The sequence below is a fragment of the Hesperophylax consimilis genome, chromosome 23, assembly GCF_061612785.1.
Source record: "Hesperophylax consimilis isolate HC1 chromosome 23, BYU_Hcon_1.0, whole genome shotgun sequence".
Classification (NCBI taxonomy): domain Eukaryota; kingdom Metazoa; phylum Arthropoda; class Insecta; order Trichoptera; family Limnephilidae; genus Hesperophylax; species Hesperophylax consimilis.
In genome coordinates, this window is record NC_142858.1 from 19667356 (window position 1) to 19694612 (window position 27257).

Sequence of the window (27257 nt, forward strand, 5' to 3'; positions counted from 1 at the left end):
ATCAATAGAACTATAATCCATCCCGATTTGAACAAAAACTGATTTCGATAAATCTATCATGCTATGTATAAAAAGCATAAGTAAAAACAATATATTAGATTATAACGTTTTTTTAATCTCTGGGACAATATCTTCACGTGGTATCAAAATAAAAAAAAAATCAAAAATAAGTTTCAATAAAAAAAGGCATTTTTAATTTGAAATCGCTCTCGTGAAAAGTTATTGTTTTTGATTTTTACCCTCTATGAGAAACAATTTTTGTATTTGAAAATTTTTGATAAATTTCCGCAGACGTAATGACAATTGAGAAAAAATACTTTTGGCACACTGAAACACTTTATGGTTCTATTATCTTCAGTGGATTATGAATTGCTCATTGATTACTCAAAATAACCTAAGCATTAGTATACTACGTTTTGTGTCAATCACTAATAGAGTACGGGATAACTGGATGGGGGTCTGCCTTGAGCACTCATAAAGAGCGGCTCAATATCTCTAAAAGTGAGAATAGTACAAAAAATTACTAAAACAAAAATAAAATTATCTCAATACTCCAATTCCCAATATAAATACTAAACCAGAGCAATAAGCCAAAATATACTGGTTATTCCCAGTTCGAATACGTCTTTTGGATAGAGAAATATTAAATTCTTTGCTACGAAACTATACGATTCTCCACCAAATCAAACAAAAATAAAATAACGGTATATATTTAAAACAACATTAAAAACATGGCTGAGAAACAAAGTTATAATCGACTGACAAAAAATATGAAGACGGTGTAAAGACAACTTTGAACCAAATAAATAAATAAAATAGATTAAAAACCGAACAAGAAACCATAGTGAGGAGGACTGTGAAGAATTGAAATGTATACTTTATACCTACATCATGTATGAACTTTGCCATTGAAATGAATAGAAAAATATATAATATCTTGAGACCTTTGTCTAATTTTTCTCATTTTTTAACAATAATTGATTGCTTTTTAAAAAACTTTATTTATGCTAAAAAACCCTTGTGGATTTGAGGCAACATTATACTTATTATGATTTCATATTCAGTGGGTTTTCAACATTGACAACAACCAAATATTATACACAACCTACACAATACTTATTTGCTTTACTAAATTATTATCCTTTTGAGTTTTACTCCAGTAGTTGCCAATGAATCCAACATAATAATAATGTTACATTCGCTCATGAGGGAGGCAGACATAACAAAACTGTTTTACCATTATCAGTGCCTACTCTTTCATCTTTATGTTGATGTTAAAATATAAATGGTATCTCAAACATGAAGTTTATAAGATATAAAAGCTTTCCAAGGAGCACTCAACCGGCGCACACTCGTAAAAGGACCTTTTACTAGATTCCTTATGATTGAGGATAAAGATCATTTGTTGTTCGCCTAAATCGGTCCGCCGCACTTCTTCGGGTGTGCGAAAGATCATTTATCATTCAGCCACAAAACTCTTTAAAGAATCAAACGCAATGATTACGGTTTCCCTTGAATGTTTTCTTATGTCGTCTCTGTTGATATTTTAAAAAGGGTAAATCATTCCTTTGACCTTTCTATCGCGAAGGTTAGAAGCTTTAGAGAAAGTTTGGCAAACCTAATAAATGTTATAAGAACGTGAACCTTTTGAACGTGACATTTCTTAACATTTTTAGCGGTATGTACGTCCCGCAATTATGGGTTAATAATGTGATCAGCTGTTCGATGCAACTTGACGCATCTCTCGGTAGCGCTCTCCTCTACAGCCCATATGATATGCACCTAATCAATACTCGGCCACAGAAGCTCTCATCAAGATGCTGCACGCGACACTTACAAAGATAAAAACGAAAAATAACACTAAGCACGCTGCAAAAAGATTCCATTTTTTAAGAATATTTTCGATAGAAGAGCGAACCTTCTCAAGTTAAACAATGTTTTTAATAACTTAACAATATCTGTGAATCATTGTTAGCTGTTTTGTTAATGGTACACAAAGCACTCAATATATTTTTTATAAATATGAAATTTATTTTACCGATGAACCTACATAAAATTTATTAACAAATCATAAATATGACAGCTTTCTTAGGTAGCGTGAAAGTTAGACTCAGATGACTTATTTCTTTATTTGATTAGTTATTGGGTTTTGGAAATTTTTTATTTAAACGTATTATTTATATGTTCTCCCATATTAACAAATTGATCACTGATCACTAAGAAAAACGTATTTCTCCAGCAAATTAAACAAACTTGGCTCACCTCACAGGCGCTGTACAGTGGATAAAATAACGGTTCCTGAATGGATTACGAAGCAATTCTGTCTAAACGTCATTCTGCCACCCCGCACATGTCACCATAATCTTCCGTTAATCTGACAGTTTGGCCAGCGACCAGCGACGATTGACAGATTGTCAACATTAGCTAGTATAATATAGCAGATAAGTGCCTCCTGGCTAAGTTGATCTACCCTCCCTCTAATAATCTAGAGGACTAGCTTATCACTAAGTCACTGCATAGTCCCAACTACTAACTCAATTCTCTAACAGTGCACACGGATGTGCAAGATCAGTGCAAAACTAACTTCGGGATAAGCGCGGATAGATCTACATTGCAGCCCAATCCAAATTCATTACTGACATTTCAAAGATATTAATTATGTATACTCTCTATTAATCAATTTGATAGTTTTATACGAATAATATTTGGATCTGGGTATTGTTTGCTCATTTCAACTATGTATTTTTTCAACAGGATACACCTGTATACTAGTCCCATCGAGAGATCGTACGTGACGTCATAGCTCTAGTATCTTCTTTCTTTTTCGTTTTCAAACAAGACGCGTGAGAAGGAAGAAGACGGACGTCGATGACGTCCGTACGAGCTCTCGCTGGGACTAGTATACCCGATTCTGTGCTCCTTGCACACAAATGCACTGCCTCACAAATATTAATATAAATTACTTGATACTAGTATTATAACAATCTTTTAACTCACTCTAATAAAATAAAATATATTTTTTTTATAATTATTTTTTTATTATTTTATACGTATATATCTAAATTATATCAGTTTGTTCAAGTATTTTCCAAGAAAATTGTAAAAAAAGCATCTTGTATTGTTGCAAATGTACAAACGCCTTCTCGTAAAATTATTAAAGTGTACTTATTATCAAACATGCGCTGTAAGCCATCGCAGAAACTTGTGCATTTTAAGTTACAATGGAAACATATCTCACCCAAAGGCGCACTGCAGTACGTTGTGTCACTAACAATGGTGTTGTATACCCATACAAACTACCAATATCTCCCAAACAAATAACTTCTTACTTATCTTTCAGAAAATTGTGTTTCAAAAATTCTTAATTATTATCGAACCTTCCATAGATATAATTATTAACTGAAACCATGAATTGTATCAAATTTCTTTTCCTCTTGAGTTATTTAATAGGAAGCTGAAGTGCTAAGTAATGCATCGTATTGTATTTCTTCTGCAAGTGTTTACGGAAAGTATTTTCTCTTCAACTCTGATATTACATCTGCTTTTTCCTTTGTTGTTGCTGTACAATATTACTTTCCGGGAAATCTTCATCGTCGGCTGTTTAACTCACACAATAACACCTCACTCTGTCATTGTTCAGAATAATAGAAGAGACGCTGTAAGTAATATTGTTTGAACTAATATCCCATGTTGTTCTTGTTACGTGAGTGAATAGACTCAATATTTCTAAAACAATGCAATTCAAATGCAAATTAAAGACGTCGAATGCTTTCTAATTACTTATCATCTGTTTTATTGTTTAACTTCCGGAGATGGTTTTATGTTAGAGCTCTCAGACAATAGGTACTCTCCATAAGTTTGAAAATGCTTTATTTTGAAGTGGCACTTGCACTTAATTAAAAACCCAAGGACCCTCGACTGAAGTTTCAAGCTTTGGTAGAATTTATAAGCTGCAGGCGGCCAGCGGAGACTGTAAGCTGCGGGAAACTAGCATAATGTCGATATTGACCTCGAAGTTAGGTGTGGAAACTTTATAAGCACCACTGCCGGAGCTTTGTCAATGAAGGGATTGAGAATAAAAGGGACAAATTCTTAGCTAAAAGCGGATTAAAATAAACAAATTGGAAGATACGACAGCAAACAAAATAAAATCAAAACTTCTTACAAACTTTCTAATCAAAATTTATACTTATTTGTTTAATTTATTGAAATAAATTTGAAGCGTTTAAACTGAAATATTTAATCATCGAATTATATTTTTTCTGTTCCATGTTTCAATGAGGTTTGTTAATATTATCTTATTTTTCAACAATTTGGAACAAATATTCGGAAACTCAACACACTTGATCGTTTAATATATTCCTGGAATAACCTCAACCTCTTCCGCCTTCCGCTGTGTACAGGCAACTCATCAACCATTGCCTAATCGTGTCACAATCTCTGCAATACATTTCATAAATCACACCAATCAGAAGCTTATAAGTATCAGGTTTTGCTCTTTACTGAAGAAGATATAGGCTAAAAACACTTGCAAAATCAAGAACCCAACGTCGATGGTTTCCGTCCACACGAACAACGCACAAGCGCTAAGCCGGTCCCGACGAGCAAAACGACAAATAAAATTGTGTACGGGCCTTTCAATGAATGTTTAAGAATTTATTATCTTCATGAGGACATTAACATATAAACCTATCTATTTTTCTTGCTGCTAAGCAATGGTAATTTCAAGATATTTTTGCACGTGAATGAACTTATTTGTGTTACTTCCGGAATAAAATTACACTATCATAATTGTATGTGTTCCGTAGTAACTCGTATTTTAAAATTTACACCTCGTAGTTACAAAAAAAGTAATATTCAATCAACCTCACAAAATACCACAATATTGTACGCATTAAAACGAATTTAATAACACTACTAATCTTAATAAATGACAGGATGTTCGATCCAGGTTGGGATTTTGCTTCCTTCACAAATTATATCCACTCGCTGCGGAAATTTCTATTCGTCTTTAGTTCTCAGTCCTTCCTGGCCTGTTCTGTTCCTCTTCCAAGCAGTTTCAACTTCAATAATTTTAAATTCACAGACAACCTGAAAGACATCGAGGATATTGAAAGGCAAAGAAGTGTGATATCCATTAGAGCAGGTAGGCTGTCAAAGCCTTTTCACCTTTGCAGTACAAACGTGAAAAATATACTATTCAAAGCATTATGCTCTTCGCTGTACATGTCAGAACTGTGGGTTAATTACACTGCATCCCAATGGCATAAGCTAAAAAGTCACTAACAATAATGCTTATCGTCAACTATTCCGCCTACCAAGATACTGCAACGCTAAGGAAATATTCATGGTGGGACGAGTACACTCTTTCAGAACGCTTCTCCGCCACCACAAAGGAATCTTATGACGCAGACTGCGCCAATCAAATAACACAATTATCACTGCCATGGTTGCTTGGATGGAGTCTCCCCTGATGTCGCTCTGATAACCTCAGTAAACGGCTGCTTACACACATTTTTGTGTGTGTGTGTTTTTTTTTATTTAACTTTTTTCACTTAAATTCCGCATTTTTTGTGCCTATCTATGTATTATTATTTTTCTTATTCTAATTATATATATATGGAAAATATCGCATTGCACAACCCCTGTATAAATTCTGGAATAAATTATTATTATTATTATTAAAACTTTAACTCTTTATCTAGCTTTAGTAGAATAATCTTTCAAAGCTTTAAACCTGTTTAAATACTGATTATTTTAGGCAAACTACCATTATCGAAATCTTGCAGAAGGGTTTACTCGGGTGTATTCGGGGAGTTTCAGGTGGGCTGAATAATATAGCCCATCGCGCACGGTCCTGTCCGCGGCAGTTACTTGTAAGTTGGTTAGGTACCGACGCCATCTCATAATACCCTGAACTTTCTTAATATCCGGCTTCTGTAATGCAACGTTCATTGCGGCCTGCATTATGAATCTCCGGTGGAGCAGGCGAGGTATGCAGCAATACCGGCGGTTAACCACCTTCGTGCAAAAGTAGGCCTTTTCTACTGGTGCCATTAAAAACTTTACCGGCAGACATTAAAAAGTTAATCTTTACTAAACTTGCTCCAATTCGAAAAATAATCTTCTTTAAAATGTTCAACTTGGATTAATTGGCCCTACTTTAATATATTACACAATATTATACAGTTCTTACCTTTGTTTGGATTAGACATTTTTAACGAATCATTTTTGTAACATGCTTTTCGAAAATGTTTCAAAATCACATTATTTGTCAAATATAATAAAGTGTAAATGTGACACATTCACGAAAAGTCATCTGAATTATACAGAATAACATAATACAAGGACGAGATATGCGGAGGGCAAAAAATTCTAAACAGTAAAGCAAACACTATTTATTTCAATGGATAATTATTTATGAATAAAAAGAAGAGCAAAATGAATAGATAATCAGAAAGTAAATGGTTCGACACACTTGTTCAAAACATTGAAACTCTTTCCAAATCATAATAATACAAAGCAAAATCAATAATGGACAAGATATGCGATGGACAAGAAATTCTAGATAGTAAAGCAAACACTATGTATTTCAATACACAAATACTTATGAATAAAAAGAAGAGCAAAACAAATAGATTATCAGAATTTAAATGGTTCGAGATTGTTTTTCAAAACTTTGAAACTCTGTGCATATCAAAATATTACAGAGCAACATCAATACAAGAACGACATATGCGAAGGACAAAAAATTCTAGGCAGTAAAGCAAACACTATATATTTCAATGCACAAAGATTTATGCATAAAATAAACGATGCATACAAATAAATGAATAGATTATTAGATTACCCATAAGAACAATATAACTTCTCCGGAAATCTTTATTTATTTATTTTTAGTTTTGTTAGTAATAACAAGTGCCATAAACACGTAATAAGAAATATTAAATATTATATTTCATGCACACAAATACAGCAATGGACAAAATATATATTAGGAATATGAAAAGCTTGTAGCCTGAACAAGGTGATTGAGTACGTAAAAGATTAATTCCGTTTTCTATTTTCTCTACAAGTAAAAAATACTTTAAAGGAAATAAAATTGTTTGTAAACAATAAATGTACATTTTAATATTAACACATAATTATAATTTGTCCGCTGCTTAAAATAATAGGCGGAGATTACGACAGATCTATTAGCGGCATGCCAATATGATTTTTTTATTATTTGTATAGGACTAGTTCTACTAGAATAAAGCGTCAACACATACAAAAAGATAAAATGCCCACTTTTCGGTATTTTCAATTTCTTGTTTTATTTAAAAACAAGTCGATATTGTTCATGGGTGTTGTAAAGAATATATATTTACTAATGTAGTCAACACATGATATACCCTAAACAGATAATTCCAAGAAGAATGTGATCTATAATGATGTTCACATAAGTCTTTTTAAATCCTTGGCCTAAGCCGATAAAATTGTTCAAAATAAAGAAACAATTTCATAAGAAATAGGGAAAAGTTGAGATTACTAGTGACCACAGAAACGCCCACAATACACTCACATCCTTTCATTTTTTCGGTGATTAGAGTTATAAAAATACATAGGACGTAGTTATTTTGCTGAGGGACTTGACCCCAGGTTAAGCCTCTGTTATTTTCTGTTAATTTGTAATGAAGACCGGAATTGAAGTACATTTCAAACAATTTATTGATTTAATTTGTCCGGTCACACTAATCACGCACGCAGCTCATTGATTGCAATCGGACCTAGTCCACCAGCACTGGGCTTTACCACGTTCTCCTATCGAACTAAATCTTTTTGAATATTGCTACCAATCAGCCCCCTTTGTTTGCGGCCATATTTCAAAAGAACAATGAATATTTTATTGGATACCTGCGATCAAAATCAAATAATTTCACAAGTTGATTGTCCACTTATGTCGAACAAATAATTGATTTGAATGACAATTACACAAAATACTTTTTGAATACTGGAATATTCGATAACACTTTTTGTTTTATATTGTTCCCGCTTCGTATATAAAATTCACACAAATAAATATTTAGCTAGTAATAGCCATTTTTAATGCGTAAGCAATGTATGCAGCTCATAGCTTATGATAGAATTGACGATGTAAGCTGAAAATAGTTGCAATGGTTTGGAAATTCCAGATGGAAAAGTGGTATTGATTTCATGCATTTCTAAGAGATCAGTTTGGTAATCTAAATCAATAAAGTCCAGTCGTAATAAATGTTATTGTATTCAATGTGGTAATCTAAAGCAATAAAGTCTACGTGTACTAAATTAATAATATGAAAATAAACATACAAAAATATAACCTTCAGTTTTAGAAATAAAAATATTTCTGTTTCTTCTGTTTGCTAAAGTACCTTTATCAAATTACTTCAAAATACGGTCCACATACACAAACTTGATTGAATTGAAATCATTTGATTTAGGTTAATGAGACAACAAAATATTTCAAGGAAACAGTTTCGATAATAACGAAAAATAATAATATTGAAATTCATGAGTTTGTTATTACGAAACCTCGTCCGCGCGTATCTATCGACTTTATTGTAAAGCATAAAAATGGAGATTTTCGGGAGAACGTTCGAGGCAGGAGGCTATCTGGATCGTTCCCGAAATGACGATATCTTTCTTCAGGGCAATGGGGCTTCTTCTCTTCAGATAACTAGCCGGGTCTTGGATATCATCCAACTTTTCTATTACGAGTCTCTGCTCCGCGCCTCCCTGCCCACCCCCTCTCCAGTATAACTTACCCAAACACTTGCGCTCCGAGCTGACATTCCTCTGAGAGTGTTTGTACGGGAGGAGGGGAGTGTTGGGTGGCTGTTTGGTTGCTTGCATTACCTCTACACAGTCTATACTCCAACCCCAACTCTCCGCCAGTGTGAGGGCTACTTTCCTTTTCAAATTGAGAAGCATAAAAGAGATCATTAAACTACCAACTACTGATTCTTCAAATTTAATAGTTTTAATTTTGCGTTTGCGTAAATGCATCCATTATTATAAACAAAAAAAAAACAAATTGCACACTGCACGTAGTAGTATTTTTGTAACTTTTTTTGGCTTTATGTATGGTTTTTAAAGCATTATTGATAAAGTCAACCTACCTTAGTAGAAGTAATTTTAGTCCCTACTTTACGGATTAGGAGAGTGATAAATCGAGTATAAGTCGGGTCTGAAATCCTTAAACTTTATACATTTGTGTACATTTTTCTTTAATATTATCACATACATTTGCAGGTAGGATACATTAAAATATAATATTAAAGTTAAATAGCGGCAGAAAAGCCACCTTCGATAAACACAGAGGAGAAAAGATCATAGATAAATTTTGAGTGGCTTAAATAATAACAAAATGTAACAATTTTAAATAAATTTATAAAGCAGAATTTTAAAAAAGTACGTATCAGCTATACTAATAGAAATAGAGCTTGCCTTTTAATAGCTGCTTCATTGGTACCTAATATGAGGACATCCAAATTAACTGTTCAATAGCCCCTAGTCCCGAGTCCCTACCCACCGGCTTGACAATTGGCAAGCTGGGAGATAAAACATTCTGTGTAGCTAAAGATATATAGAGGAGGAGAAAGAGATTGGAAAAGGAAGGTAGGAAGGACCTGGATATTCATAATATCTGGTCACCAACAAAGCTAAATCCATTTCAAGCAACGTTTCAATTCGGAATGGTTGTGACCAAAGCGAAACCGAGAATATCTTCCGCTGTGGAAGGTGCCGTAAATATATTATTTTAAGTTTATTAATTGTGAAAGAGAACAAATTAATTTGAACCCGTGACCTTCAGCTTCGTAGTCGAGAGCCTTACTGCTCGATCACGGAGAACGGCATACACCGTCATAAAAAAACAGTTTTGAAGATTACATTTAGTCCGAGAATCAAACGCTTGACTACCGACAGTGTTCAAACCCATTTTTTTTGTTTTAAATAAAATTATTATTGATACTGTTGCTCTATTTATTTTTATGTTCAATCTGCAATCATTAAATTAAACGAACCCAAGGGAATAGAGAATTCAGAAAACTATAATAAAGGTACCTCGAAGGTTGCAATTTATTTATGTTTGTTTTGTTTGTTTGATAAGCTCTGGTACGGTAAGATTGTGTGACGTTTCCAGCGCAGAGGTAGCGGACTAGCTCCATTTCTAGCTCCGCTCTCCATGCGGTCGTATTTATGCAAAGCAAAATCTGATTTTCATGCAAAGCTCGCCATTGCGTTAGAAAATCAGTTATTTATATTCTTTTGCCGTTACATTATTTGACCAGCTTTCCATTTTTCTGGCTCACTCGTGAGTCGCCCATCTTTATTCCGAGCGCCGAGGGCGTAACTCCCTGATTTGCATATTCGCTCCCGCAACCCTCCCCCCCCACCCTCTCTTCCCTCTCTTACGCCATTGCCGAGCGCCATATATTCTCCATATCGCGATAACTAAATCCACTTAAAACATTATTTCATAACATCATCTGTGGTTTCCTAAGTCATAAAAAGTACAATTTATCTCCATTTTCTTTTAAATATTTTGCTTCATAAATTTGCTAACAGTCTTTTCTCACCTGGAATAAACCGAAAGTTCAAATGTTAGGCGGATTATTTCGCTTGGATAATCTTACTTTTTTTATAATTCTGTCCAAAAACTACTATATCTTGATGCAAAAACACCTACGTAACCACAGACATAATGTCTATGTACGTAACAAAAAATCCATGGAAATTCGTATTTTACATGCATGAACTATATACGGATTGTCCAAAAAGTTAACGTTACCTTTGAAGGGCTGAGAAGGCCAACTGATAACGGATTTTTAAAGTAAAACATTGTAAATATTATATCTACAATTTTAAAAACTATGTCAAATAAGCATTTAAAAAAATGTACTTACCTGTTAGCTATTAAAAAAAAAATACTCACAAATCGGGCGAAAATGTTATTATTAAGGACGGGTTGTTTCGGAGAATTTGAACAATTCATCAAATTTCAACGTTCGTTTTCGGGTTCTGTGAAAATCCTATTCAAGTTCTGTTATTATATCATTATAGGCTAGTTGCTTGACAAAACTGAAATAAAAACAGAACTTTAAAAAATCTTTCATAGAACTTGAAAATGAACTTTGAAATTTGATGAATTGTTCAAATTCTCCGAAACAACCCGTCCTTAATGTTGTTCCGAGCTGCAGCCTTCAAAGTGAAGGTTGATGTAAGACACATAATGGTGATACCCATTACCCAACCACCAAATGGAGAGTGCATCAGAAGAAGTCAATATTGTCGAAAGTATTTGACTTCAGTTAATTATTTAATCTTACCACTCTACCACGGAGATAAGAGTTAAAAGAAGACCAAAATACCGCTAACAAATTATCTCCAGTGGTAATAGTATAAAATTAATCTTCAAAGAACCTTTCGAAACATTGTTGAATATCAAAGAGTACCTACTGTTATCTAATAATTCAGCACATCTCATTTCCCCTCAGCCTTTACCTAATCTCAAAGCATATTATAATTTGCAAAAAGCTTTCCCGTAAAGGGATCGTCTGTCGCTAAGGCGAGACTAGTGGTCGCAAACTGCGGCTCGCGAACCACATGCGGCTCGTCGGCAACTAGAGTGCGGCTCTTCGACGGATAACGTGTTTCAAATACATTTTATTTTACTTATCATTAATAATGAATAAATTTAAAAAATATTTATCTTTCGAAAATAAAAAATACAGTAGGTACGTACCTACTAAGTAATTGGATATAATACTGTGAGAACGGTGATGTTCTCGTCTGTCAGGATGCGCTGTACAAATTTTCCGCCAAAGTTTACCCTTTATCAAATCAAATATCAATGGATAGGCTTTTGGAATTTGATATATCTTTACTTTACTTTACTTTGTTCTAGACAATAAAACATTATTGGCATTACTTATTTATTATTTTAGACAATTAATTGTACATTATAATATTCGCAAGTGCGTAATTTGCGCTCATTGTTGCTGTTTTCTGATGTACTGTCGTTATTTTTAAACTTACGTTATTAATAATAAATGTTCATTTTTTATCAATAAATGAGATTATTACAAAGCATGATACATATTTATCTTCAGTGCACCTGATTTTAACCGACTTCCAATAGCAGAGATCTTGTATAGAAATTTGGTTCATAAAAGAAATCCAAAATACCACGACTGCTGATATTTGGTTCTTCTGGCTAATGAGTTTGCCGACCACTATGTTAGACCATTGCAGCATTTCCATTTGTCTGCACCCGATCAGTGATCACGGCGTGCCTTCTCTCGAATACATTCTTCAAACAAGCAGCGCCCCCTTTTCAAATTCCTTTGATCTTTATTCTTCCATTTTAATTTTGAGATTTGAATGCAGCCATCTGACTTGGCATTGTGAATTTCGACCCCTCTATGCAGTATAAATCTCCTCGTGTGTGTGCGGCACATCTCTACACCAGCCGCGATGTGTACGTCAAAGTGTTGTGTACAGACACGAGGCACCATCGTCATCTCTACATACGTGTGTTTGCAAGAGTTGTCTTTATCTGGGTAAATTTTGTCCTTGCCTGAATATTTCACTGAATCTTCATACACGTCTATCACACCTCATATATGGTTGAATATGTTAGACTGTTTTATTCCGTGTACTTTATACTGAAAGCTTGCGTTATGAAAGTTTGAGAAACATTATGACGTAAGAAGTTTCTTTACCTATACAACTGTACGTTACTAATACAAGCATGGTAACAGGCGTCTTTGTCTATACCTATTGTACGTTATTATCTTGAATTGTCTATATTCATACGAGTATGTGTACGATAAGAAAGATTTTTCAAAGATCGCTACCTCTTCGAAAACAAAAGCCACGCCAATAGCTTAGAATACGTGTGTTCAATAAATGCGAACTGCAGTACTCGACGTACTCGTGTCGAGGCGTTTGCAACTTTCTCAATGGTAAGAAGCTATGACAATAAAGCAATCACACAAAGAGCTACGGAAAGAGCAAAGTCAGACTTTTCTTTGCAATATAGTAAGACTAATGAGCGGATTAGAAGCGAGACAAAGATAATGTCATAATCTCTACACTTAAGGGAGTCCTAGGTTGAAAAAGGAAGCAATTGTGTCCAATCGGTGGTGAATAATGCAGCTTCAGATGTACTTCTAAGTGTATTTAAAAAAAAAAAAAATTAAATATACGAAGATTGATGGAATTAAACATGGATATGGGGCACAACGAAAAATTAGAAGTAAAATGGATAACCATACACTTGTACCAACCAGTGAATCGTATTTCCGAAGTAAAGTCAGTCGGGAAAAGATCTTAATTCAAGCACACAAAACACAATTACTTTATTGCATTCGTTTATTGGTTTTAACGAAAGTAACATTATGAATAATATGCCTCAAGTTAACTGCCACCAAACGACAAACAAGTGGGAAAATTATATTTTTCTTTGAAAGCCTTATAATAAAAAATTGTTTAAACGATAATATTTTACTTAATATAATTAGGATAGAATAAGGCTGCCAAACATGTAGTCGGTTGATTTATGTATGTTTCACATGTGTGCTTTGATTTCATCTATTCAACACTTATTTATATCTTTTATGTGCGCTACAATTGGCTATTTACCAAAAACAACCAAAAAAATTTAGAAAGTAAATGTTGTCTTTAAAACATTGATTTTCTCAAAGTTACAGACGTCACCATTCTGGTCGTCATGCTACTGTGAAAATCAATGTTTTAAAGAAAACATTTACTTTCTAAATGTTGTCTTTAAAACATTGATTTGGTCAAAGTTACAGACGTCACCATTCTGGTCGTCATGCTACTGTGAAAAATATGCCTTTACAAAACCTAATATACGATAAATTACAAATCACCTACGTAATTCAGTAAATAATCAATATACCTAACGACGAACGGCATCGCCGGTATTGAAAGTCTATCAACTTATACACGTTAACAATATAACATTATTAAAATTATATGCAATTCTTGACAGTATTTGGTGTATTGTTACTGTACTTGTCTCTTCTTCCTATATTAGCGCAGAATAAGGAGAAATTAAATATGCAGAAGTGGAAATTAACCCACTTCCTGACATCCGATCAAGCTGAAACTCGGCAGATAGACTCGATAACGATGACAATGCATTCCATCAATTTGGTGGCAACAACGCTTACATTTCTCTGAAATTGGATGAAATTCCAGTAATTAATATACGAAATAAATGTCGGTTCCATCCAAGTGGAATTCCAGTTTCTGGGAAGGAAGATTCAATTATAAGGTTCTGGTTCAAGTCTAACAAAAAAAAATCTTTGAAATTGGCTACTGGCCGGCCCAAAAGATGGCGCAACAAGGTAAAATATTGAAAATAGATGTATTATAGTTATTTTGCGGTGTGAGTTTTCAATTAAATATTTAATTATTCAATATATCCATCGTGCTTGTTATTTAATACATTTTAAAATACACTGAATGGTGCGTGAGTGAAAACATTTATTAAATCATTTAGATTTTTAATTTACTGAAACGTAGATTGAAGTAATATTGTACGAGTATCTATTTTCATACCTATTATGAACTAAGTACCTTTGTTTTTCATTTATCATTCTCAACTCAGATTATTTATTGACACTTCCTTTAACATTATATCGCAAAAGCCCTTCAAGGATCAATCAAACGTCGCAAGCTCGAGTTACTAGTGTTCTGCTCCTGCGCAATGCCTTGTTCTTATTTTCGCAATTTTCATCCTCATCCAAATCGATATTTCTATTGGGATAAATTGATAAATACATCAACATTCTCCACGGTGGAAATTAAACTCTCCTGGGAAGGAAATTATCAGAGATGTCGTGAAAGAAAAATGGTAATTTATTTGTGAATGTGTAATTTTGCGCGGAATCGTAGTCCCTTAGGGGGGTGCATGTTGCGCAATAACCAACATTCCATTGTTCTGTGTCTTATAATGTAGTCAGCTGTGTAATTTATTCCAATGGAAATTACTGAAAAATACGTATTGCTGGCTTTTGCTCCCTGAGTAAATGGTTTTTGCATCACAATACGGAGCACACTTCTCGGGGAAATTGGAGCACGGCATTGAGTTGCTTGTTTTCTTTTAATATACTGAAAAGTTGGTTGCGAGAGCTGTTGTAGCGAGCGTCTGGTCTGAGCGAGGTAATCGCAGGAGCGCCGGCGAGATATTACATATTATAATGAAAAGTGTTCACTATTCTTTGTATTAAAAGATTACGGGAAGTTCCCGGGGAACAGATGCCGGCAGAGGAAAATATTACAACTTTAGCTTGTAAAGTGTGCCAGAGTGAGGAAGAGCGATTACCTTTGTATTTCAGGCGAAAGATTCAAGGGTGAGATAAATACCGTATCCGAAAGGAACAAGCGAATGTTACTTTGTTTTATCATTGGAGTTAATAGTTTGCTGTGAAATTACGAGGAAAACACTGTAATCTTATTTCTGTAGCTCAATGTTACCGGTGTTTGCAATGTTCAAATTGTTTTATTAGAAAACAAAGTACCTACTCATAACCTATACGTAATAATTATGAAATCTTTTGTACTTAAAGGTAAAATATGTTTATGAAAAAATACATAGTTACTCAATTCGCAAGGATATTACTCTCGGAAGTGCAGGTATATAAATCACCAATATACAAATCATAACTATGTTATTTTCGGGCCAACGCAAATTGGACGAACAATAAAATAAAAGCAATTTTTTTAAGCGGACACTGTAAGTATTTATACACATCAGTTGTAGGCCACTCATAGGTCAGAAAAAAGAAATGGTTCTTCTCACTGCGATCCCGATACCGGATTTGAATAGTTTTAACAGAGATACTCGTCAAATTATCACGTTGTGGTAGGGCCAAAAGCCCTTGCAGACTTATCACTGACGGCGACCAAACAATTATCATAAATCATCAATCAAAAAATAAAATATTTAAATCCTAGCTCTGTGATTGCCGAGAACAGAACAAATTTACCGTGAACCAATGACGTCGTAAACACCAGTATTATTGAAAGTTTAAAAAGGATTTTTGGAACTAGTTTGGAACACCCGCCCGCAGATCACTTTTATCGTTCCAATGCCCAAAGATACTGCGTTTAACAGGAAACCGTTTTTTAACAGGTATACGAATAATTTGACCTAATTTTTAATAAATCGGCATTTTGCCAATTTATTAAAAATATTACATCTAACTAACTAACTAACTATCACGCTGTTTCCCCGCAGGGGTAGGCAGAGAGGACGGACCGCCAAACAACTCGGTCTCGGCACACACTTCTTGCTTCATTCACATTCATACATCGTCTCATGTATACTCTTCTATTATTCTTACTCTTGACATGGCCCGAATCAAGTATCTGATTCACTTGGTCGTGCCATGTCTTCCTCGGGCGTCTCCGACTTCTGCTACCATTTGCATTTGCATCGTATATCCTCTTTACACTCTTATCTTCGCTCATTCGCTCTACATGCCCAAACCATTTAAGCATTTTATATGAGTATAAAAAATATTATATCCATAAGTTTTCTCTGTTTGTCTGGGGATAGAAGTCGAAAAACCTTATTTAAATTGACGATATTAGGTAATAATAATAAAATAACATTCGTGTAGCGCAGTTTTGGGTTATTTCATTTCAAGTGCGATCACTTTAAAATCTGTAAAAGTCACTTATGGTCTTTGGAATAAAAGTGTTAATTTTTTTATGTGAAACATATTTCAGCGCGCCTGGGGGGGATAAAACCGACTTGCGTAGCAAGCATGGCAAGACGGGACAACGCTCTATATTTGGTTCCATTCTTACTACAATCGGCAATGAGTCTATTCTAAATGTTGATGAGTTTTTGATTTGGAATATATAAATATATATTTTATAAAAATTAAATAATTGTTTTATATCAAAAACTTGTTTACTTTCATTTTTACTTCTTTCAGCAAAAATACATTTCGATGTTTCAGATCTGCCAGGCGTTCCATGGCAGCTATTTTTTCATGTTTACAGTTTACACGTAAATAAATTATAAGTGCAAGTAAAGCAGAATGTTTCAATTATAAAAACATGGTAGTATTGTGCAAAGTAATCAGTAACTGAATGTAAATGTCTAAGTAGTAATGTTTGGTGAACACCTCACTAGAAGAACCTTTGCTAAGTTGTTCGTATATTTGGTATATTAGGTTAATAGTAGTTAAAGCACATCATAATAGTATATAAACATAATAAGATGTAGGTAAAGAAAAATAAAATAAAGCGATACTACAGTGAAGTAATGAAACACTTAAGAAAAAAAAAACAAAAATTTATAGATGATAGTAAAATTATTATTGCAAGTATCTAAAAATACTACCAACAATTATGTTTACCATATTTAGATCAGAGAATTTTAGTATTTCATTTCCAGCAAAGAATAAGCATGTAAAAGAAATACATTTTAAATGTCGTATTTACAGTAGAGTAACCGAGTAGATCATTACAAAGTTTCGCGTAAATACGTATGAATTTATTATTTAAACGTGTTTGTGCCGAAGATTGCGAAATCGGGTCACGTGACCAAGGTAATCCCAGACCGGCGGTGAGTCCGTGATTGCTAGCGTGTTCAGCAAACAGTTGTAAACATGTTGTGGTGGCAAGCACCTGGGCACCTTCGCTCCCATCGTTATTCTATAAAAGAAGAAGACCACAATCTAGGTACTGGCCCTACAGAACTGCCCATTAAGTTCTTTGTCAGTGCTTATTCCTTCTCTGTCATTTCTTCTTGTCACATGTTTTCCGATTCTTCAACGTTCCATTTCGATAGTCAAAATGTCCTCAAACTTAGTTTTGAAGTCTATGTAAAGAACATTTAAATGTTGAACGTCATTATAACTCTGAACGTTTTTCAAAAAAAAGTTGGGCAACTAGGAAAATTCGCGGCTTCCAATGTGCAATGTTTTGCTTGAATATATTAATTCTGAGGAGAAAAGGAACGTAGACTCTATTTATATACCTCAAATAACAACTTTACGAAACATAAAAATACAAATATCAAATAAGTAATTTCTCAGTCTATTTTATTATTGTGTTAGGTCTATTGTGTCATTTACAGAACTTCTAAATGTTGACTTGAGGTAAATGGGGGTCCGCTCGTATGTACCTACCCCCATTTGAATCTCGTGGACACCCAACTTTTTTTCTCGCTGACATAGACCCCCAGCAACCCGACATCAACCCCTGGGGGTCCATATAGACCATTTTGAGAACCTCTGCTCTATAGGCAGCGCCGAGCTGGCCACATTGGACAGGGTGGCGTTTGCTAACCTGGCAAAATGGTGCATATAGATCTCAGATTCAGAAACAGATTTATTATACAATAAATTGACCGAAACTATTAGCTTATTTTAATGATTATTTAAGTTCAAAGCAATTACTGCACTATTTAAGTATTTTATGTCGTTGCGCATAATAAGTATGTAACTTACGAGATACTATTTTCCACGTTGAAGCGCTTTAAGATGGAGCTTGGTTCTCTATTGATGCCAGAACTGCTAGACTCGTTGATTAACCCAAACACAGAGTTGAATCTTATAATGGGGATAGTGAGGATATGAGATATTTTTGAAAAATAACGTTGTTTAGCTAGCCAATAAAGAGGATAAGTTTCTGCTTAGTTGTCTACCTAAGTAATAATGACTTACGAAAACAATTTACATAAAAACGTATGTACCCACTGTAAAATAAAATCTTTCAAAAACTCTTTCCTATTTGATAATTATAATCATCTGGATCATTGGTTGACACGATAGTCGTCATCATCTGCCTTAGTCCTAGGATATATTTAAAAAAAAAAAACTTTACTGAACCATTATAATAGCCACCATCTCGAAATTGAAATGAAACGAACATCCAAATTTACAGATATACAGAAATGCAAAACGTTCGAGTCAAAACGGGACTTCGCTACGCTCCGCGCTCGGTCAAATAATAGTTTAGTGATAAACTATTATTTGTTTAAAGCAAATATCGAAATGTAAAACGGGATAATTTTTTAATTGTTAGTTCAAGGAGCTGCGGGACTCCAGTTTTTTTATATCACGCAAGCGTATGAAATAAGAACCACACGTTTTATTATCCGGATTCATTTGAGTTTTATCTCCTTTTTACGAAATAATCCAATTTGGAAATGTGTTATAGGTACATAAATTAATAAATCTTTATAAATAAAAATGTAAGTGTTGTTTTGATCAAAATATTAAATACTAAATCCAAGAATACACGTTTTTATATACCTATATTATATATTTATGTCACCTGTGGCAGGTAAAAACATGTTTTTTTTAAAATAGCGCCATCTGTTGGACAAACATGCTTTTTTGAAATACAGCGCCGTCTGTTGGACAAACATGCTTTTTTATTGAATAGCGCAATCTGTTGGAGTAAAAGCAATACGCGCTGTTGTTTCTCTATCTGCACAGGCAGACTAAGCCACAACAAACCGTCGCGGGGTACAGCTAGTTATGATATAAAATTTCAGAAAAGATGACAAGGTGCTAGAATGTTTCCTTCGATTCCTTAGTGTTTTGTCAGAATTACAAACATGTTTATGCAATTCGAGAATATGTGTCAAGGTGTCTCACCAACTCAATATATTTCCGTACATAAATGATTTAGTATCACCATCGCCCATTTCGCCTTGCCCATTGAAGAGATAAATGTTAAATACGGGTGTGTCCGTGTGACCAAACTAAGCACTATTTTATTTACTTCTGGAAAAATATGTCAAAGTTAGATGTCAAATCCCTTCAAGTCTCGGAAGGACATTACTAGCCACTAACATCATATTCCATTAGAGATTAGAGCCTCTTAAGGAAATCTTTCCATACATCATAAAAGTATTTATATCTAATTTTTTACAATGTGGAGTTTATATGATTTGTTTGGTTTATACGATAACTTCAAAAGTAATAAATATATCACAGCATATTTAAAATACCAAGAAAGCATTTCGAAATTAGATGATTTTCATTTCGGAATTCTTTTAAAAAATCGGTGTAGATTACCGTAATCTCCATTTGATATATTCAAATCATTAAACAATTGTGGTGAAATAATAAAAAAAAAAATCACAGAATTAAATTTGAAAAATAAGGAATTTGCGAGAAAAACATCATTTCACTTTTTACCTCATTCATACAATGAAAAGAATTTTAATGTACTCTTAATTTCCAGAAAAATAACAACAACAAAATTTAAATTTGCAGCACTTTGCTTGCACACCTTTAAACGCTTATTTCTTCGATATATCCACTTACCAATAAGAGCATTAGGCATTTATGTTATTTTAAAAACGCATCACTTTAATTAGGTTCCGTAAGAATAGACCATGCTATTCAATTTGAATATTTTGAATGATTTGAGTATATCATCAAACTAATGAACAAGAACCAGTTTTTTAACCTACCTAATGCTGATTATACGTCGATTTATTATATTGTATCTAATTCAGCACATTTCTTAATATTATAGGTGCCATAGTTCCAGTTAGAATAATCACTATTTTGTGGCTTTAATACTAAAAATAATAACAATTAAACTTATAAACATAATTTTAAAAATATATATACTATCATGATAATATAAGATGGTAAAAAAAACCAAGAGGACTAAAAAGTATTTGGGTACATTTTACGTTATTTATAATGCTAAGGTGGCTTGAAGGAAACTCTCCATCTATTAAAAGTTCTCGATGTTAGACAACTGTATATTAGAAAGATTATATTACTTGCACAAAAACAACGTCAGCACTTCCCTTCCATCGACCACCTTCACGACACCCGACTTTCAAGGAATAATCCAACAGTCCCAATAAAAACCACGACGTCACTTGGGCAACGGCAATTCTCGTACTTAGGACCTAAATTATTTAATATCATTCCTAATGCTTGGAAAACGAAAAGTACAAATGTTTTGCGCAAATTGGTCAACGACTGGCTCCTTGATTTAGGGAGGGTAAAAAGTGAAGATATAAAATAAAAAAAATTATAAAAAATATATATGCACATTATTGCCAAAAGACTGGTACATAATTTTTTAAAGTCCATACAATACAAAAACTGTACTAATTTGTACTTTATTTATCAATGCTATCGATTATTTTCTAATCATCCAACTATATTATAAGCTTATAAACTACCCTTCCCATTTTTTTTACCTTACAACTCCTTCTTTTTATTACTACTATCTGGCTGTTATTTACTTTACCGGTTTTGTTTTATATTAAGTGCTAAATTATAATATGAACTAAACTTATCAATTTGACTGTCCTAAAACAGGATCCATTCCTAGTTGGCTAGTCAAAGTTTCCGCATGTTTTATTGTATGATTTTTATGTGAAATAAATTTATTATTATTATTAAAAAATATATAATCATGAAGTATGAGGGCGCTGTGCCACTGGACGACAGCCTGAACGAGAGTGTTCTCGGATTTCCGATAGCGCAGACTAGTTTATTAAAGCTGTTTTTTTACTTTGTCGACTACCGTAAATTAATATATATGGAAATTCGTCTCTAAGTCCAGTTGAATATAGTTTAGACAACCCACCTATAGGTACTTAGTCCCAATCTTGAGTTTATATTCAATCGACTGAAGTGGAGTTGGATCGTGGCATTTCAAATCGCTTTAACCGACTTCCATTCGCTTCACTAAATCGTTCAATTAGAGTCAATCAATCCCTTTACAAGGAGGGTTATTATCCAGTTTTTTTTTAATTTATTTTGTAACTTTTAGAATGCTTAAATGTCACAATGATTCAAATATAGGACGGGTTGTTTCGGAGAATTTTAACAATTCATCAAATTTCAACGTTCATTTTCAAGTTCTGTGAAAGATTTTTTCAAGTTCTGTTTTTATTTCAGTTTTGTCAAGCAACTAGCCTACAATGATATAATAACAGAACTTGAATAGGACTTTCACAGAACCCGAAAATGAACGTTGAAATTTGATGAATTGTTCGAATTCTCCGAAACAACCCGTCCAAAGAACTTCGGGTCTTGAAGACTTCAAAATACCTTTCACCAAAAAAGAGTTCTTGTTTTGAAATGACAGCCAAAATAAGAAATTTATTCAAATAAGTTTAAAAACAATAGTCAATAATATCTCCTTGAATATTTTGCATCAAATTTTTTCATAAAATATGACCAGACATCATCATATTCAAGTACCCATCATCATAATATATTTATCTACCCTTCGCTTCAACAAGATCCTCCAGATGTCCCTGTCCTAGGCAACTTCAGTGCCTTCCATCCATTGCTGTCCCAGCCTCTCCCGTCACACCCTCTAGATTTGTTTTATCCCAACTTTGTCAAAAAATTTAGAAACTAAACTTTAAACAGCTCTACTGCTAAAGTACAAATTTTCACATTTATCTCTGGGACCGTCGATTTTTTTAAATTAATAACTTAAAAGGATCGACATGTTTTAAAACCAATGGTTTCTTCGTCAGGATATATGCATAATAAAAATTAACAACTTTAAAAATAGACAAATAAGTACCTACATACAAAATATTACATTTGAAATTAACGTTTGACAAGATGAAAAGAAGACAATAAATTTAAAAATTATAATAAGAAATAAAGAAATTCATTTGAGAATATAACTTAGAATTTCTTGTTAGATTTCTACGTATTTTTTTTAATCGACAGTAAAATACTAAAAGAAACCAAAAACCTAGAATCTGGAGTTTTAGAGCACAAAATCACACTATATCAAGTAAGGTTAGGTTAGGTGAGGTAAGGTTATTTGGTAGCATTTTGATTTGATGCAGACAAAGTTTTGAACATTGCTAGTTGTATTTAAATGCAGATTATTTACCATGGTAAAGCCTTCTATTTTCATTTCGAATTAGATTATTATATGCTTAGTGAGATTACGGCAAAGCTTTTTAAATACGTCACGTGGTTTAATTGTCGTCCGAGTCTCACTCTTAAGGCGATGCCATACGTAATTATGCAAAATCATGTGTTTTTGGTTTGAAATTTGGTCGCCTAGAAATGTTTCAGATGCTTTTATTAAATACTGCGAGTAGAATACATCTTGGCCTTTGAAATAATCGAGTATTTTTTAGATAAGTATTTTTATAAGCCCAGAAAAAAATAATGTAAAGGCCTATGAAAACTGCTTTAAAATTCAAAATCTCCTACTTACGAACCCATTTTCGGTTTTAATTTTATTTTATAGTATGGAAAATTAAGTTATTTATAAAATGATCGAAAAAAAATATATATTTATGCCTGAACATACACAAAATAAAATAAAAGGCACTTTTTGGGCATGTTTTTTTCTTGCATAAATCAAAACAGGCGGATGGTGTTAAGCGGGAATTTAAACCTTATCGCCATCTACGTAAGGGTTGTTATTGATAGCGGCTCAATTTAAAATATTACATGACATAGTGCATCGCCTTAATTTTGTATGAGCTATTGTAACCCTTTAAAAAGAGAGCGCTGAAATGATATGTTTAATGATTAACGATAGACGTTTAATAATGAGTTCTGTACTCTAGTGATATGCTCTTGTGGCCTTGTGCTCCGGGGACATTTAATGACTTGTTTGAATGAAATTAATATTTGATCTAAACAGTAATTTCCTGTCATTAGTTTTAGTTCATAAAAATATAATGCACCCTTAATACATCATTGCGTGTTCAAATAAACATCTAATCGTAAATATTATTGTTATTATGAGTGTATTTGAATGTATTAGATTCTCAGTCATCAAAACCATGAAAAAACACATTGCTTTGTATGGATAAGACTCTTCATGTACTTGATGAAATTGACGAATATTCACAAAAATGTTTAACAACTTCAATGACGCCAAGGGCATATGAGTTATGTGGTTAGATGACAAAGTTTAACAGGCTTGAATGTTGCACAATATTACACTACCAGAATAAGGCACTGACAAAATTACACAATGAGAGAATTACACCTACTGGAAACACGTCAAAATACCTTTTTAAACCATGTTGGTATCACTGTTAATAGAAATAATCCATTCTGCAACCAAAATAAACTTCACAGTTAACAGCTTAAAATAGCTTTATTAAATAACAGATGTACTGACTAACTTTATTAAATTGCAAAATCAACATTTCAACATTAATAATATTGTTTTCGGAATGCCTTCGCATTTTCTCTAAAATAATTAACTATATTTAGATACACAACAAGAAAATTTTAATCGTAATTAAATATGTATTTTAATAATATGTTAATTTATTTTCAAATTGTGTATTTGTATAAAATACACGAAATGGAATAATTTTACGTGGTTACAGCAGAATTATTTTGTTTTTGAAATGAAATTATAATAATAAGGAACAAGAGTGAAAAATTTAATGTTATTGCCTCAAATCATATATTCATATATCAGAGGTCCCCAAACTTTTTATCCCTTGCCGATTTTTTTCTATTTTGGGTAGACCCCATGTTTTCCCAATATTGTTTTTACAAATTACATCTTGAATGTGTTTTTGAAACTGAAACATTGTTAGGGCTTACTTTAGAGTGGAATATTTTTAAATAAAAATATATATCATACTTTGTAGTTAAAGAATTATTAATGAACATTCAGAATACAAATCTTACAAAATTAAATACAATAACTCAAAAAATATGAATTAGCCTGATTTGATATCAAAATTGCATCGTTTTAATCAGCATTTATCAATCAACATTTTGAAAACTGTTCCATATGAAACAATGGAAAAGTAACATTTCCAAAAAATGTGGCTTGAAAGGTTTTACCAAAACTCCGTCGATGTTTTATTTAAGGAAGGTATATATATATATATATGTTATGGTTAAGGTTTTCACGGGTGTAAGATGTAGAATAATGTTCTCGGTTTACCCGCGTAAAGCAGTCCTTAAAAGGACTTTTTAATTTCTGACGTTTCGGACAGATCTCACTGTCCATCTTCAGAGGCCTTATGTCTTGAATTTCGTCTCAAACTGAACGCTTTCGCGTGTCTGTTCGGTCCAGAAGTCAAGATACAAGTGACACTTGTATCTTGACTGGTACTTGTATCTTGACTTCTGGACCGAACAGACACGCGAAAGCGTTCAGTTTGAGACGAAATTCAAGACATAAGGCCTCTGAAGATGGACAGTGAGATCTGTCCGAAACGTCAGAAATTAAAAAGTCCTTTTAAGGACTGCTTTACGCGGGTAAACCGAGAACATTATTCTACATATATATATATATGTATATTAATATACCTTTCTTAAATATTACATATATACATAATAATAATATTGATATATAAAATTTTACACGCAAAACACTTAACTTATCTCAACCAAACGTATGTTGACAAATTTTCGTCAAACAAATGGTTGAGTATTGGAGAGTTGAGCGCAAAAGAAGGGTTTATGCTTGCCATTCAGAATAGAGTCATTAATACTAAAAATTATAGGAAGCATATAATCAAAGATACAAATCAAATTGATGATTTGTGTAGAAAATGTTTGGCTTTTCCGGAAACTATAGAACATATTATATCGGGATGTTCTATATTAGTACTGTCCGAGTATACATTTAGGCACAATCAAGTTTTAAAAATAATTCACCAAAGTTTGGTAATTAAACATAACTTGATTGACTGCCGTAATATAATACCATATTATGAATACAAACCTTGTTATTACAAATATTATGATAAAACTATACTAACAGACCTAACGATTAGTCATAATAGACCCGATATAGTTTTACATGACAAAATTAAAAAAAATAACTTATATCATTGATGTCGCTATTCCAAATTCCTGTAATATTCAAAAATCTGTTAATGAAAAAATAAGAAAATACACAGATTTAGGAAATGAAATAAAAAGAATTTGGCATTCTCAGACTATAAAAATATTACCATTCGTTATTTCGACTACTGGCATTATACCTAGCTCTCTCATTCAAAATTTAGGCGCATTAGATCTATCAAAAAAATTATATATAAAGATACAAAAGTCGGTCATTTTAAATACATGTAGGATAACGAAAGATTTTTTAAATATTTATGATGAGGGATCAGTAGGATTTATTTATTACCCTGTTAGGAGTTCTACCGAGCCGAACCCTCTGATATGAAAATATCTGGAGTCGGTGAATTATTTTCCCATTTGATCTCTGGTGAGTTGACGTGTTGTTCTTGTATTGTTTTGTATTTATTTTGCTTATATAATGCACTTGCATAATTTTGATTGACTATATGATCATTTGTGGAAAAGTGTATGGAAGGGTTTAGTTTTTCCTATGGGGAAGATTTAACCGGGACATAAATTCGGAAGTTAAAAATATATATAAAATAATGAAATGTAAAACAAACATACTAAATAAGAGTATAAGAAAACTAATGCGATATGAATTGATGCTTATAATTAGTTAAATTATTTAATATAATATTTGTTATTTAATTTTTTTAATTTATTATAATAAAGTATTACGTTATTAAGTACCTGCACAGGTACTATCTGTGTTTAATTAATTGTCTTTACGGTAATTTACGGTAAGCCAAATTTTGGTGACTGCCTGTCTAAATTGGATCCACTCTCGTGGACCCCTATTTACAACTGGTGAACCCGCCAAGTGTTTTTTTCATTGACATGGAATCCCTGGGGGTCGATATAGACAACTTTGGGAATCACTGATATAGATCAACAAACACTGATTCTGAATATATATGTTTTATTTTATATCATTAAACACAGAATAAATAAATCATTTCAAAACGATTAAAACCCTAAGAGACATAAACGCCCTGTCATTGGTCGGCGGGTTCTGGCAGATCTTACACGGCTACCTCACATGTCGATCGTCCGCGTTTATTAGCTTCATATTACTTATATGAGTTATGACTGTATTTTACAAATTATTTCGTGAGAATTCATGTTTAAATATTTAAATTAGGATTTTTTCATTCCATTTGTCTTAGGAATGGGATTGTCCCTGACAAAACCGAGGTACGTATGACATCACGCATACCCCGTCAGATTTCGGTCGTTTTGGTGGGCTTTAAAAATGCAAATGGTGAACATCTTTAAATATGAAATAGATATTTGTAAAAAAAATATTGGTATTTAAGATATATGGTAAATTTTTATTAAAAAATTCAAATTTGATTCTAATTCCTTATTATTTCTTGTAGGTTGCTG

The 27257-nt window shown here is 33.0% G+C and overlaps 1 protein-coding gene across 2 annotated transcripts in view; it reads left to right on the plus strand.

Moving 5' to 3' along the window:
- The window catches only part of Rdl (Resistant to dieldrin), a 198510-nt gene that overhangs the window by 151076 nt on the left and 20177 nt on the right, over positions 1-27257 (plus strand). The window lies entirely within an intron of this gene.